Genomic DNA, 13,296 nt, shown 5'->3' on the forward strand with positions numbered 1-13,296 from the left:
ATCAGTTGAAGAATTAGAGAGAACCAATGAACAGTAAACCAATTACCTATTATGTTGTGCATCTGAGTTGTATTAGTCTCCCAAGGTGTAGCAAGTAAGTCAGTTGAAGAATTAGAGAGAACCAATGAACAGTAAACCAATTACATGTTATGTTGTACATCTGTCTTGGTTATTAGTCTCCCCAGGTGTAGCAAGTAAGTCAGTTGAAGAATTAGAGAGAACCAATGAACAGTAAACCAATTACCTATTATGTTGTGCATCTGAGTTGTATTAGTCTCCCAAGGTGTAGCAAGTAAGTCAGTTGAAGAATTAGAGAGAACCAATGAACAGTAAACCAATTACATGTTATGTTGTACATCTGTCTTGGTTATTAGTCTCCCCAGGTGTAGCAAGTAAATCAGTTGAAGAATTAGAGAGAACAAATGTACAGTAAACCAATTACACGTTATGTTGTCCATCTGTGTTGGTTATTAGTCTCCCCAGGTGTAGCAAGTAAGTCAGTTGAAGAATTAGAGAGAACCAATGTACAGTAAACCAATTACCTGTTATGTTGTGCATCTTTGTTGGTTATTAGGCTCCCCAGGTGTTGCAAGTAAGTCAGTTGAAGAATTAGAGAGAACCAATGAACAGTAAATCGATTACATGTTATGTTGTGCATCTGTGTTGGTTATTAGTCTCCCCAGGTGTAGCAAGTAAGTCAGTTGAAGAATTAGAGAGAACCAATGAACAGTAAACCAATAACCTGTTATGTTGTGCATTTGTGTTGGTTATTAGTCTCCCCAGGTGTAGCAAGTAAGTCAGTTGAAGAATTAGAGAGAACCAATGAACAGTAAACCAATTACCTATTATGTTGTGCATCTGAGTTGTATTAGTCTCCCAAGGTGTAGCAAGTAAGTCAGTTGAAGAATTAGAGAGAACCAATGAACAGTAAACCAATTACATGTTATGTTGTGCATCTGTGTTGGTAATTAGTCTCCCCAGGTGTAGAAAGTAAGTCAGTTGAAGAATTAGAGAGAACTAACGAACAGTAAACCAATTACCTGTTATGTTGTGCATCTGTGTTGGTTAATAGTCTCCCCAGGTGTAGCAGGTAAGTCAGTTCAAGAATTAGAGAGAACCAATGAACAGTAAACCAATTACATGTTATGTTGTGCATCTATGTTGGTTATTAGTCTCCCCAGGTGTAGCAAGTAAGTCAGTTGAAGAATTAGAGAGAACCAATGAACAGTAAACCAATTACCTGTTATGTTGTGCATCTGTGTTTGTTATTAGTCTCCCCAGGTGTAAGAAGTAAGTCAGTTGAAGAATTAGAGAGAACCAACGAACAGTAAACCAATTACATTTTATGTTGTGCATCTGTGTTGGTTATTAGTCTCGCCAGGTGCAGCAAGTAAGTCAGTTGAAGAATTAGAGAGAACCAATGAACAGTAAACCAATTACCTGTTATGTTGTCTATATGTGTTGGTTATTAGTCTCCCCAGGTGTAGCAAGTAAGTCAGTTGAAGAATTAGAGAGAACCAATGAACAGTAAACCAATTACATGTTATGTTGTGCATCTGTGTTGGTTATTAGACTCCCCAGGTGTTGCAAGTAAGTCAGATGGAGAATTAGAGAGAACCAATGAACAGTAAACCAATTTCCTGTTATGTTGTGCATTTGTGTTGGTTATTAGTCTCCCCAAGTGTAGCAAGTAAGTCAGTTGAAGAACTAGAGAGAACCAATGAACAGCAAACCAATAACCTGTTATGTTGTGCATTTGTGTTGGTTATTAGTCTACCCAGGTGTAGCAAGTAAGTCAGTTGAAGAATTAGAGAGAACCAATGAACAGTAAACCAATTACCTGTTAAGTTGTGCATCTGTGTTCATTATTAGTCTCCCCAGGTGTAGCAAGTAAGCCAGTTGAAGAATAAGAGAGAACCAATGAAAAGTAAACCAATTACCTGTTATGTTGTGCATTTGTGTTGGTTATTAGTCTCCCCAAGTGTAGCAAGCAAGTCAGTTGAAGAATTAGAGAGAACCAATGAACAGTAAACCAATAACCTGTTATGTTGTGCATTTGTGTTGGTTATTAGTCTCCCCAGGTGTAGCAAGTAAGTCAGTTGAAGAATTAGAGAGAACCAATGAACAGTAAACCAATTACCTATTATGTTGTGCATCTGAGTTGTATTAGTCTCCCAAGGTGTAGCAAGTAAGTCAGTTGAAGAATTAGAGAGAACCAATGAACAGTAAACCAATTACATGTTATGTTGTGCATCTGTGTTGGTAATTAGTCTCCCCAGGAGTAGAAAGTAAGTCAGTTGAAGAATTAGAGAGAACCAACGAACAGTAAACCAATTACCTATTATGTTGTGCATCTGTGTTGGTTATTAGTCTCCCCAGGTGTAGCAAGTAAGTCAGTTCAAGAATTAGAGAGAACCAATGAACAGTAAACCAATTACATGTTATGTTGTGCATCTGTGTTGGTTATTAGTCTCCCCAGGTGTAGCAAGTAAGTCAGTTGAAGAATTAGAGAGAACCAATGAACAGTAAACCAATTACATGTTATGTTGTACATCTGTCTTTGTTATTAGTCTCCCCAGGTGTAGCAAGTAAATCAGTTGAAGAATTAGAGAGAACAAATGTACAGTAAACCAATTACATGTTATGTTGTCCATCTGTGTTGGTTATTAGTCTCCCCAGGTGTAGCAAGTAAGTCAGTTGAAGAATTAGAGAGAACCAATGTACAGTAAACCAATTACCTGTTATGTTGTGCATCTTTGTTGGTTATTAGGCTCCCCAGGTGTTGCAAGTAAGTCAGTTGAAGAATTAGAGAGAACCAATGAACAGTAAACCGATTACATGTTATGTTGTGCATCTGTGTTGGTTATTAGTCTCCCCAGGTGTAGCAAGTAAGTCAGTTGAAGAATTAGAGAGAACCAATGAACAGTAAACCAATAACCTGTTATGTTGTGCATTTGTGTTGGTTATTAGTCTCCCCAGGTGTAGCAAGTAAGTCAGTTGAAGAATTAGAGAGAACCAATGAACAGTAAACCAATTACCTATTATGTTGTGCATCTGAGTTGTATTAGTCTCCCAAGGTGTAGCAAGTAAGTCAGTTGAAGAATTAGAGAGAACCAATGAACAGTAAACCAATTACATGTTATGTTGTGCATCTGTGTTGGTAATTAGTCTCCCCAGGTGTAGAAAGTAAGTCAGTTGAAGAATTAGAGAGAACCAACGAACAGTAAACCAATTACCTGTTATGTTGTGCATCTGTGTTGGTTATTAGTCTCCCCAGGTGTAGCAGGTAAGTCAGTTCAAGAATTAGAGAGAACCAATGAACAGTAAACCAATTACATGTTATGTTGTGCATCTATGTTGGTTATTAGTCTCCCAAGGTGTAGCAAGTAAGTCAGTTGAAGAATTAGAGAGAACCAATGAACAGTAAACCAATTTCCTGTTATGTTTTGCATCTATGTTTGTTATTAGTCTCCCAAGGTGTAGGAAGCAAGTCAGTTGAAGAATTAGAGAGAACCAATGACAGTAAACCAATTACCTGTTATGTTGAGCATCTGTGTTGGTATTAGTCTCCCCAGGTGTAGCAAGTAAGTCAGTTGAAGAATTAGAGAGAAACAACGAACAGTAAACCAATTACATGTTATGTTGTGCATCTGTGTTGGTTATTAGTCTCGCCAGGTGCAGCAAGTAAGTCAGTTGAAGAATTAGAGAGAACCAATGAACAGTAAACCAATTACCTGTTATGTTGTCTATATGTGTTGGTTATTAGTCTCCCCAGGTGTAGCAAGTAAGTCAGTTGAAGAATTAGAGAGAACCAATGAACAGTAAACCAATTACATGTTATGTTGTGCATCTGTGTTGGTTATTAGACTCCCCAGGTGTTGCAAGTAAGTCAGATGGAGAATTAGAGAGAACCAATGAACAGTAAACCAATTTCCTGTTATGTTGTGCATTTGTGTTGGTTATTAGTCTCCCCAAGTGTAGCAAGTAAGTCAGTTGAAGAATTAGAGAGAACCAATGAACAGCAAACCAATAACCTGTTATGTTGTGCATTTGTGTTGGTTATTAGTCTACCCAGGTGTAGCAAGTAAGTCAGTTGAAGAATTAGAGAGAACCAATGAACAGTAAACTAATTACCTGTTAAGTTGTGCATCTGTGTTCATTATTAGTCTCCCCAGGTGTAGCAAGTAAGCCAGTTGAAGAATAAGAGAGAACCAATGAAAAGTAAACCAATTACCTGTTATGTTGTGCATTTGTGTTGGTTATTAGTCTCCCCAAGTGTAGCAAGCAAGTCAGTTGAAGAATTAGAGAGAACCAATGAACAGTAAACCAATTACATGTTATGTTGTACATCTGTCTTGGTTATTAGTCTCCCCAGGTGTAGCAAGTAAATCAGTTGAAGAATTAGAGAGAACCAATGAACAGTAAACCAATTACCTATTATGTTGTGCATCTGAGTTGTATTAGTCTCCCAAGGTGTAGCAAGTAAGTCAGTTGAAGAATTAGAGAGAACCAATGAACAGTAAACCAATTACATGTTATGTTGTACATCTGTCTTGGTTATTAGTCTCCCCAGGTGTAGCAAGTAAGTCAGTTGAAGAATTAGAGAGAACCAATGAACAGTAAACCAATTACCTATTATGTTGTGCATCTGAGTTGTATTAGTCTCCCAAGGTGTAGCAAGTAAGTCAGTTGAAGAATTAGAGAGAACCAATGAACAGTAAACCAATTACATGTTATGTTGTACATCTGTCTTGGTTATTAGTCTCCCCAGGTGTAGCAAGTAAATCAGTTGAAGAATTAGAGAGAACAAATGTACAGTAAACCAATTACATGTTATGTTGTCCATCTGTGTTGGTTATTAGTCTCCCCAGGTGTAGCAAGTAAGTCAGTTGAAGAATTAGAGAGAACCAATGTACAGTAAACCAATTACCTGTTATGTTGTGCATCTTTGTTGGTTATTAGGCTCCCCAGGTGTTGCAAGTAAGTCAGTTGAAGAATTAGAGAGAACCAATGAACAGTAAATCGATTACATGTTATGTTGTGCATCTGTGTTGGTTATTAGTCTCCCCAGGTGTAGCAAGTAAGTCAGTTGAAGAATTAGAGAGAACCAATGAACAGTAAACCAATAACCTGTTATGTTGTGCATTTGTGTTGGTTATTAGTCTCCCCAGGTGTAGCAAGTAAGTCAGTTGAAGAATTAGAGAGAACCAATGAACAGTAAACCAATTACCTATTATGTTGTGCATCTGAGTTGTATTAGTCTCCCAAGGTGTAGCAAGTAAGTCAGTTGAAGAATTAGAGAGAACCAATGAACAGTAAACCAATTACATGTTATGTTGTGCATCTGTGTTGGTAATTAGTCTCCCCAGGTGTAGAAAGTAAGTCAGTTGAAGAATTAGAGAGAACTAACGAACAGTAAACCAATTACCTGTTATGTTGTGCATCTGTGTTGGTTAATAGTCTCCCCAGGTGTAGCAGGTAAGTCAGTTCAAGAATTAGAGAGAACCAATGAACAGTAAACCAATTACATGTTATGTTGTGCATCTATGTTGGTTATTAGTCTCCCCAGGTGTAGCAAGTAAGTCAGTTGAAGAATTAGAGAGAACCAATGAACAGTAAACCAATTACCTGTTATGTTGTGCATCTGTGTTTGTTATTAGTCTCCCCAGGTGTAAGAAGTAAGTCAGTTGAAGAATTAGAGAGAACCAACGAACAGTAAACCAATTACATTTTATGTTGTGCATCTGTGTTGGTTATTAGTCTCGCCAGGTGCAGCAAGTAAGTCAGTTGAAGAATTAGAGAGAACCAATGAACAGTAAACCAATTACCTGTTATGTTGTCTATATGTGTTGGTTATTAGTCTCCCCAGGTGTAGCAAGTAAGTCAGTTGAAGAATTAGAGAGAACCAATGAACAGTAAACCAATTACATGTTATGTTGTGCATCTGTGTTGGTTATTAGACTCCCCAGGTGTTGCAAGTAAGTCAGATGGAGAATTAGAGAGAACCAATGAACAGTAAACCAATTTCCTGTTATGTTGTGCATTTGTGTTGGTTATTAGTCTCCCCAAGTGTAGCAAGTAAGTCAGTTGAAGAATTAGAGAGAACCAATGAACAGCAAACCAATAACCTGTTATGTTGTGCATTTGTGTTGGTTATTAGTCTACCCAGGTGTAGCAAGTAAGTCAGTTGAAGAATTAGAGAGAACCAATGAACAGTAAACCAATTACCTGTTAAGTTGTGCATCTGTGTTCATTATTAGTCTCCCCAGTTGTAGCAAGTAAGCCAGTTGAAGAATAAGAGAGAACCAATGAAAAGTAAACCAATTACCTGTTATGTTGTGCATTTGTGTTGGTTATTAGTCTCCCCAAGTGTAGCAAGCAAGTCAGTTGAAGAATTAGAGAGAACCAATGAACAGTAAACCAATAACCTGTTATGTTGTGCATTTGTGTTGGTTATTAGTCTCCCCAGGTGTAGCAAGTAAGTCAGTTGAAGAATTAGAGAGAACCAATGAACAGTAAACCAATTACCTATTATGTTGTGCATCTGAGTTGTATTAGTCTCCCAAGGTGTAGCAAGTAAGTCAGTTGAAGAATTAGAGAGAACCAATGAACAGTAAACCAATTACATGTTATGTTGTGCATCTGTGTTGGTAATTAGTCTCCCCAGGAGTAGAAAGTAAGTCAGTTGAAGAATTAGAGAGAACCAACGAACAGTAAACCAATTACCTATTATGTTGTGCATCTGTGTTGGTTATTAGTCTCCCCAGGTGTAGCAAGTAAGTCAGTTCAAGAATTAGAGAGAACCAATGAACAGTAAACCAATTACATGTTATGTTGTGCATCTGTGTTGGTTATTAGTCTCCCCAGGTGTAGCAAGTAAGTCAGTTGAAGAATTAGAGAGAACCAATGAACAGTAAACCAATTACATGTTATGTTGTACATCTGTCTTTGTTATTAGTCTCCCCAGGTGTAGCAAGTAAATCAGTTGAAGAATTAGAGAGAACAAATGTACAGTAAACCAATTACATGTTATGTTGTCCATCTGTGTTGGTTATTAGTCTCCCCAGGTGTAGCAAGTAAGTCAGTTGAAGAATTAGAGAGAACCAATGTACAGTAAACCAATTACCTGTTATGTTGTGCATCTTTGTTGGTTATTAGGCTCCCCAGGTGTTGCAAGTAAGTCAGTTGAAGAATTAGAGAGAACCAATGAACAGTAAACCGATTACATGTTATGTTGTGCATCTGTGTTGGTTATTAGTCTCCCCAGGTGTAGCAAGTAAGTCAGTTGAAGAATTAGAGAGAACCAATGAACAGTAAACCAATAACCTGTTATGTTGTGCATTTGTGTTGGTTATTAGTCTCCCCAGGTGTAGCAAGTAAGTCAGTTGAAGAATTAGAGAGAACCAATGAACAGTAAACCAATTACCTGTTAAGTTGTGCATCTGTGTTAGTTATTAGTCTCGCCAGGTGTAGCAAGTAAGTCAGTTGAAGAATTAGAGAGAACCATTGAACAATAAACCAATTACATGTTATGTTGTGCATCTGTGTTGGTTATTAGTCTCCCCAAGTGTAGCAAGAAAGTCAGTTGAAGAATTAGAGAGAACCAACGAACAGTAAACTAATTACCTGTTATGTTGTGCATCTGTGTTGGTTATTAGTCTCCCCAGGTGTAGCAGGTAAGTCAGTTCAAGAATTAGAGAGAACCAATGAACAGTAAACCAATTACATGTTATGTTGTGCATCTATGTTGGTTATTAGTCTCCCAAGGTGTAGCAAGTAAGTCAGTTGAAGAATTAGAGAGAACCAATGAACAGTAAACCAATTTCCTGTTATGTTGTGCATCTATGTTTGTTATTAGTCTCCCAAGGTGTAGGAAGTAAGTCAGTTGAAGAATTAGAGAGAACCAATGACAGTAAACCAATTACCTGTTATGTTGAGCATCTGTGTTGGTATTAGTCTCCCCAGGTGTAGCATGTAAGTCAGTTGAAGAATTAGAGAGAAACAACGAACAGTAAACCAATTACATGTTATGTTGTGCATCTGTGTTGGTTATTAGTCTCGCCAGGTGCAGCAAGTAAGTCAGTTGAAGAATTAGAGAGAACCAATGAACAGTAAACCAATTACCTGTTATGTTGTCTATATGTGTTGGTTATTAGTCTCCCCAGGTGTAGCAAGTAAGTCAGTTGAAGAATTAGAGAGAACCAATGAACAGTAAACCAATTACATGTTATGTTGTGCATCTGTGTTGGTTATTAGACTCCCCAGGTGTTGCAAGTAAGTCAGATGGAGAATTAGAGAGAACCAATGAACAGTAAACCAATTTCCTGTTATGTTGTGCATTTGTGTTGGTTATTAGTCTCCCCAAGTGTAGCAAGTAAGTCAGTTGAAGAATTAGAGAGAACCAATGTACAGTAAACCAATTACCTGTTATGTTGTGCATCTTTGTTGGTTATTAGGCTCCCCAGGTGTTGCAAGTAAGTCAGTTGAAGAATTAGAGAGAACCAATGAACAGTAAACCGATTACATGTTATGTTGTGCATCTGTGTTGGTTATTAGTCTCCCCAGGTGTAGCAAGTAAGTCAGTTGAAGAATTAGAGAGAACCAATGAACAGTAAACCAATAACCTGTTATGTTGTGCATTTGTGTTGGTTATTAGTCTCCCCAGGTGTAGCAAGTAAGTCAGTTGAAGAATTAGAGAGAACCAATGAACAGTAAACCAATTACCTGTTAAGTTGTGCATCTGTGTTAGTTATTAGTCTCGCCAGGTGTAGCAAGTAAGTCAGTTGAAGAATTAGAGAGAACCATTGAACAATAAACCAATTACATGTTATGTTGTGCATCTGTGTTGGTTATTAGTCTCCCCAAGTGTAGCAAGAAAGTCAGTTGAAGAATTAGAGAGAACCAACGAACAGTAAACCAATTACCTGTTATGTTGTGCATCTGTGTTGGTTATTAGTCTCCCCAGGTGTAGCAGGTAAGTCAGTTCAAGAATTAGAGAGAACCAATGAACAGTAAACCAATTACATGTTATGTTGTGCATCTATGTTGGTTATTAGTCTCCCAAGGTGTAGCAAGTAAGTCAGTTGAAGAATTAGAGAGAACCAATGAACAGTAAACCAATTTCCTGTTATGTTGTGCATCTATGTTTGTTATTAGTCTCCCAAGGTGTAGGAAGTAAGTCAGTTGAAGAATTAGAGAGAACCAATGACAGTAAACCAATTACCTGTTATGTTGAGCATCTGTGTTGGTATTAGTCTCCCCAGGTGTAGCAAGTAAGTCAGTTGAAGAATTAGAGAGAAACAACGAACAGTAAACCAATTACATGTTATGTTGTGCATCTGTGTTGGTTATTAGTCTCGCCAGGTGCAGCAAGTAAGTCAGTTGAAGAATTAGAGAGAACCAATGAACAGTAAACCAATTACCTGTTATGTTGTCTATATGTGTTGGTTATTAGTCTCCCCAGGTGTAGCAAGTAAGTCAGTTGAAGAATTAGAGAGAACCAATGAACAGTAAACCAATTACATGTTATGTTGTGCATCTGTGTTGGTTATTAGACTCCCCAGGTGTTGCAAGTAAGTCAGATGGAGAATTAGAGAGAACCAATGAACAGTAAACCAATTTCCTGTTATGTTGTGCATTTGTGTTGGTTATTAGTCTCCCCAAGTGTAGCAAGTAAGTCAGTTGAAGAATTAGAGAGAACCAATGAACAGCAAACCAATAACCTGTTATGTTGTGCATTTGTGTTGGTTATTAGTCTACCCAGGTGTAGCAAGTAAGTCAGTTGAAGAATTAGAGAGAACAAATGAACAGTAAACCAATTACCTGTTAAGTTGTGCATCTGTGTTCATTATTAGTCTCCCCAGGTGTAGCAAGTAAGCCAGTTGAAGAATAAGAGAGAACCAATGAAAAGTAAACCAATTACCTGTTATGTTGTGCATTTGTGTTGGTTATTAGTCTCCCCAAGTGTAGCAAGCAAGTCAGTTGAAGAATTAGAGAGAACCAATGAACAGTAAACGAATTACATGTTATGTTGTACATCTGTCTTGGTTATTAGTCTCCCCAGGTGTAGCAAGTAAATCAGTTGAAGAATTAGAGAGAACCAATGAACAGTAAACCAATTACCTATTATGTTGTGCATCTGAGTTGTATTAGTCTCCCAAGGTGTAGCAAGTAAGTCAGTTGAAGAATTAGAGAAAACCAATGAACAGTAAACCAATTACATGTTATGTTGTACATCTGTCTTGGTTATTAGTCTCCCCAGGTGTAGCAAGTAAGTCAGTTGAAGAATTAGAGAGAACCAATGAACAGTAAACCAATTACCTATTATGTTGTGCATCTGAGTTGTATTAGTCTCCCAAGGTGTAGCAAGTAAGTCAGTTGAAGAATTAGAGAGAACCAATGAACAGTAAACCAATTACATGTTATGTTGTACATCTGTCTTGGTTATTAGTCTCCCCAGGTGTAGCAAGTAAATCAGTTGAAGAATTAGAGAGAACAAATGTACAGTAAACCAATTACATGTTATGTTGTCCATCTGTGTTGGTTATTAGTCTCCCCAGGTGTAGCAAGTAAGTCAGTTGAAGAATTAGAGAGAACCAATGTACAGTAAACCAATTACCTGTTATGTTGTGCATCTTTGTTGGTTATTAGGCTCCCCAGGTGTTGCAAGTAAGTCAGTTGAAGAATTAGAGAGAACCAATGAACAGTAAACCGATTACATGTTATGTTGTGCATCTGTGTTGGTTATTAGTCTCCCCAGGTGTAGCAAGTAAGTCAGTTGAAGAATTAGAGAGAACCAATGTACAGTAAACCAATTACCTGTTATGTTGTGCATCTTTGTTGGTTATTAGGCTCCCCAGGTGTTGCAAGTAAGTCAGTTGAAGAATTAGAGAGAACCAATGAACAGTAAACCGATTACATGTTATGTTGTGCATCTGTGTTGGTTATTAGTCTCCCCAGGTGTAGCAAGTAAGTCAGTTGAAGAATTAGAGAGAACCAATGAACAGTAAACCAATTACATGTTATGTTGTGCATCTGTGTTGGTTATTAGTCTCCCCAGGTGTAGCAAGTAAGTCAGTTGAAGAATTAGAGAGAACCAATGAACAGTAAACCAATTACATGTTATGTTGTGCATCTGTGTTGGTTATTAGACTCCCCAGGTGTTGCAAGTAAGTCAGATGGAGAATTAGAGAGAACCAATGAACAGTAAACCAATTTCCTGTTATGTTGTGCATTTGTGTTGGTTATTAGTCTCCCCAAGTGTAGCAAGTAAGTCAGTTGAAGAATTAGAGAGAACCAATGAACAGCAAACCAATAACCTGTTATGTTGTGCATTTGTGTTGGTTATTAGTCTACCTAGGTGTAGCAAGTAAGTCAGTTGAAGAATTAGAGAGAACCAATGAACAGTAAACCGATTACCTGTTAAGTTGTGCATCTGTGTTCATTATTAGTCTCCCCAAGTGTAGCAAGTAAGTCAGTTGAAGAATTAGAGAGAACCAATGAACAGTAAACCAATTACCTATTATGTTGTGCATCTGAGTTGTATTAGTCTCCCAAGGTGTAGCAAGTAAGTCAGTTGAAGAATTAGAGAGAACCAATGAACAGTAAACCAATTACATGTTATGTTGTGCATCTGTGTTGGTAATTAGTCTTCCCAGGAGTAGAAAGTAAGTCAGTTGAAGAATTAGAGAGAACCAACGAACAGTAAACCAATTACCTATTATGTTGTGCATCTGTGTTGGTTATTAGTCTCCCCAGGTGTAGCAAGTAAGTCAGTTCAAGAATTAGAGAGAACCAATGAACAGTAAACCAATTACATGTTATGTTGTGCATCTGTGTTGGTTATTAGTCTCCCCAGGTGTAGCAAGTAAGTCAGTTGAAGAATTAGAGAGAACCAATGAACAGTAAACCAATTACATGTTGTGTTGTACATCTGTCTTTGTTATTAGTCTCCCCAGGTGTAGCAAGTAAATCAGTTGAAGAATTAGAGAGAACAAATGTACAGTAAACCAATTACATGTTATGTTGTCCATCTGTGTTGGTTATTAGTCTCCCCAGGTGTATCAAGTAAGTCAGTTGAAGAATTAGAGAGAACCAATGTACAGTAAACCAATTACCTGTTATGTTGTGCATCTTTGTTGGTTATTAGGCTCCCCAGGTGTTGCAAGTAAGTCAGTTGAAGAATTAGAGAGAACCAATGAACAGTAAACCGATTACATGTTATGTTGTGCATCTGTGTTGGTTATTAGTCTCCCCAAGTGTAGCAAGTAAGTCAGTTGAAGAATTAGAGAGAACCAATGAACAGTAAACCAATAACCTGTTATGTTGTGCATTTGTGTTGGTTATTAGTCTCCCCAGGTGTAGCAAGTAAGTCAGTTGAAGAATTAGAGAGAACCAATGAACAGTAAACCAATTACCTATTATGTTGTGCATCTGAGTTGTATTAGTCTCCCAAGGTGTAGCAAGTAAGTCAGTTGAAGAATTAGAGAGAACCAATGAACAGTAAACCAATTACATGTTATGTTGTGCATCTGTGTTGGTAATTAGTCTCCCCAGGTGTAGAAAGTAAGTCAGTTGAAGAATTAGAGAGAACCAACGAACAGTAAACCAATTACCTGTTATGTTGTGCATCTGTGTTGGTTATTAGTCTCCCCAGGTGTAGCAGGTAAGTCAGTTCAAGAATTAGAGAGAACCAATGAACGGTAAACCAATTACATGTTATGTTGTGCATCTATGTTGGTTATTAGTCTCCCCAGGTGTAGCAAGTAAGTCAGTTGAAGAATTAGAGAGAACCAATGAACAGTAAACCAATTTCCTGTTATGTTGTGCATCTATGTTTGTTATTAGTCTCCCAAGGTGTAGGAAGTAAGTCAGTTGAAGAATTAGAGAGAACCAATGACAGTAAACCAATTACCTGTTATGTTGAGCATCTGTGTTGGTATTAGTCTCCCCAGGTGTAGCAAGTAAGTCAGTTGAAGAATTAGAGAGAAACAACGAACAGTAAACAAATTACATGTTATGTTGTGCATCTGTGTTGGTTATTAGTCTCGCCAGGTGTAGCAAGTAAGTCAGTTGAAGAATTAGAGAGAACCAATGAACAGTAAACCAATTACATGTTATGTTGTGCATCTGTGTTGGTTATTAGTCTCCCCAGGTGTAGCAAGTAAGTCAGTTGAAGAATTAGAGAGAACCAATGAACAGTAAACCAATTACATGTTATGTTGTACATCTGTCTTGGTTATTAGTCTCCCCAGGTGTAGCAAGTAAATCAGTTGAAGAATTAGAGAGAACAAATGT

This window comes from Cajanus cajan, chromosome 4 (assembly GCF_000230855.2).
Source record: "Cajanus cajan strain Asha chromosome 4, NIPB_CcT2T_4, whole genome shotgun sequence".
Lineage (NCBI taxonomy): Eukaryota > Viridiplantae > Streptophyta > Magnoliopsida > Fabales > Fabaceae > Cajanus > Cajanus cajan.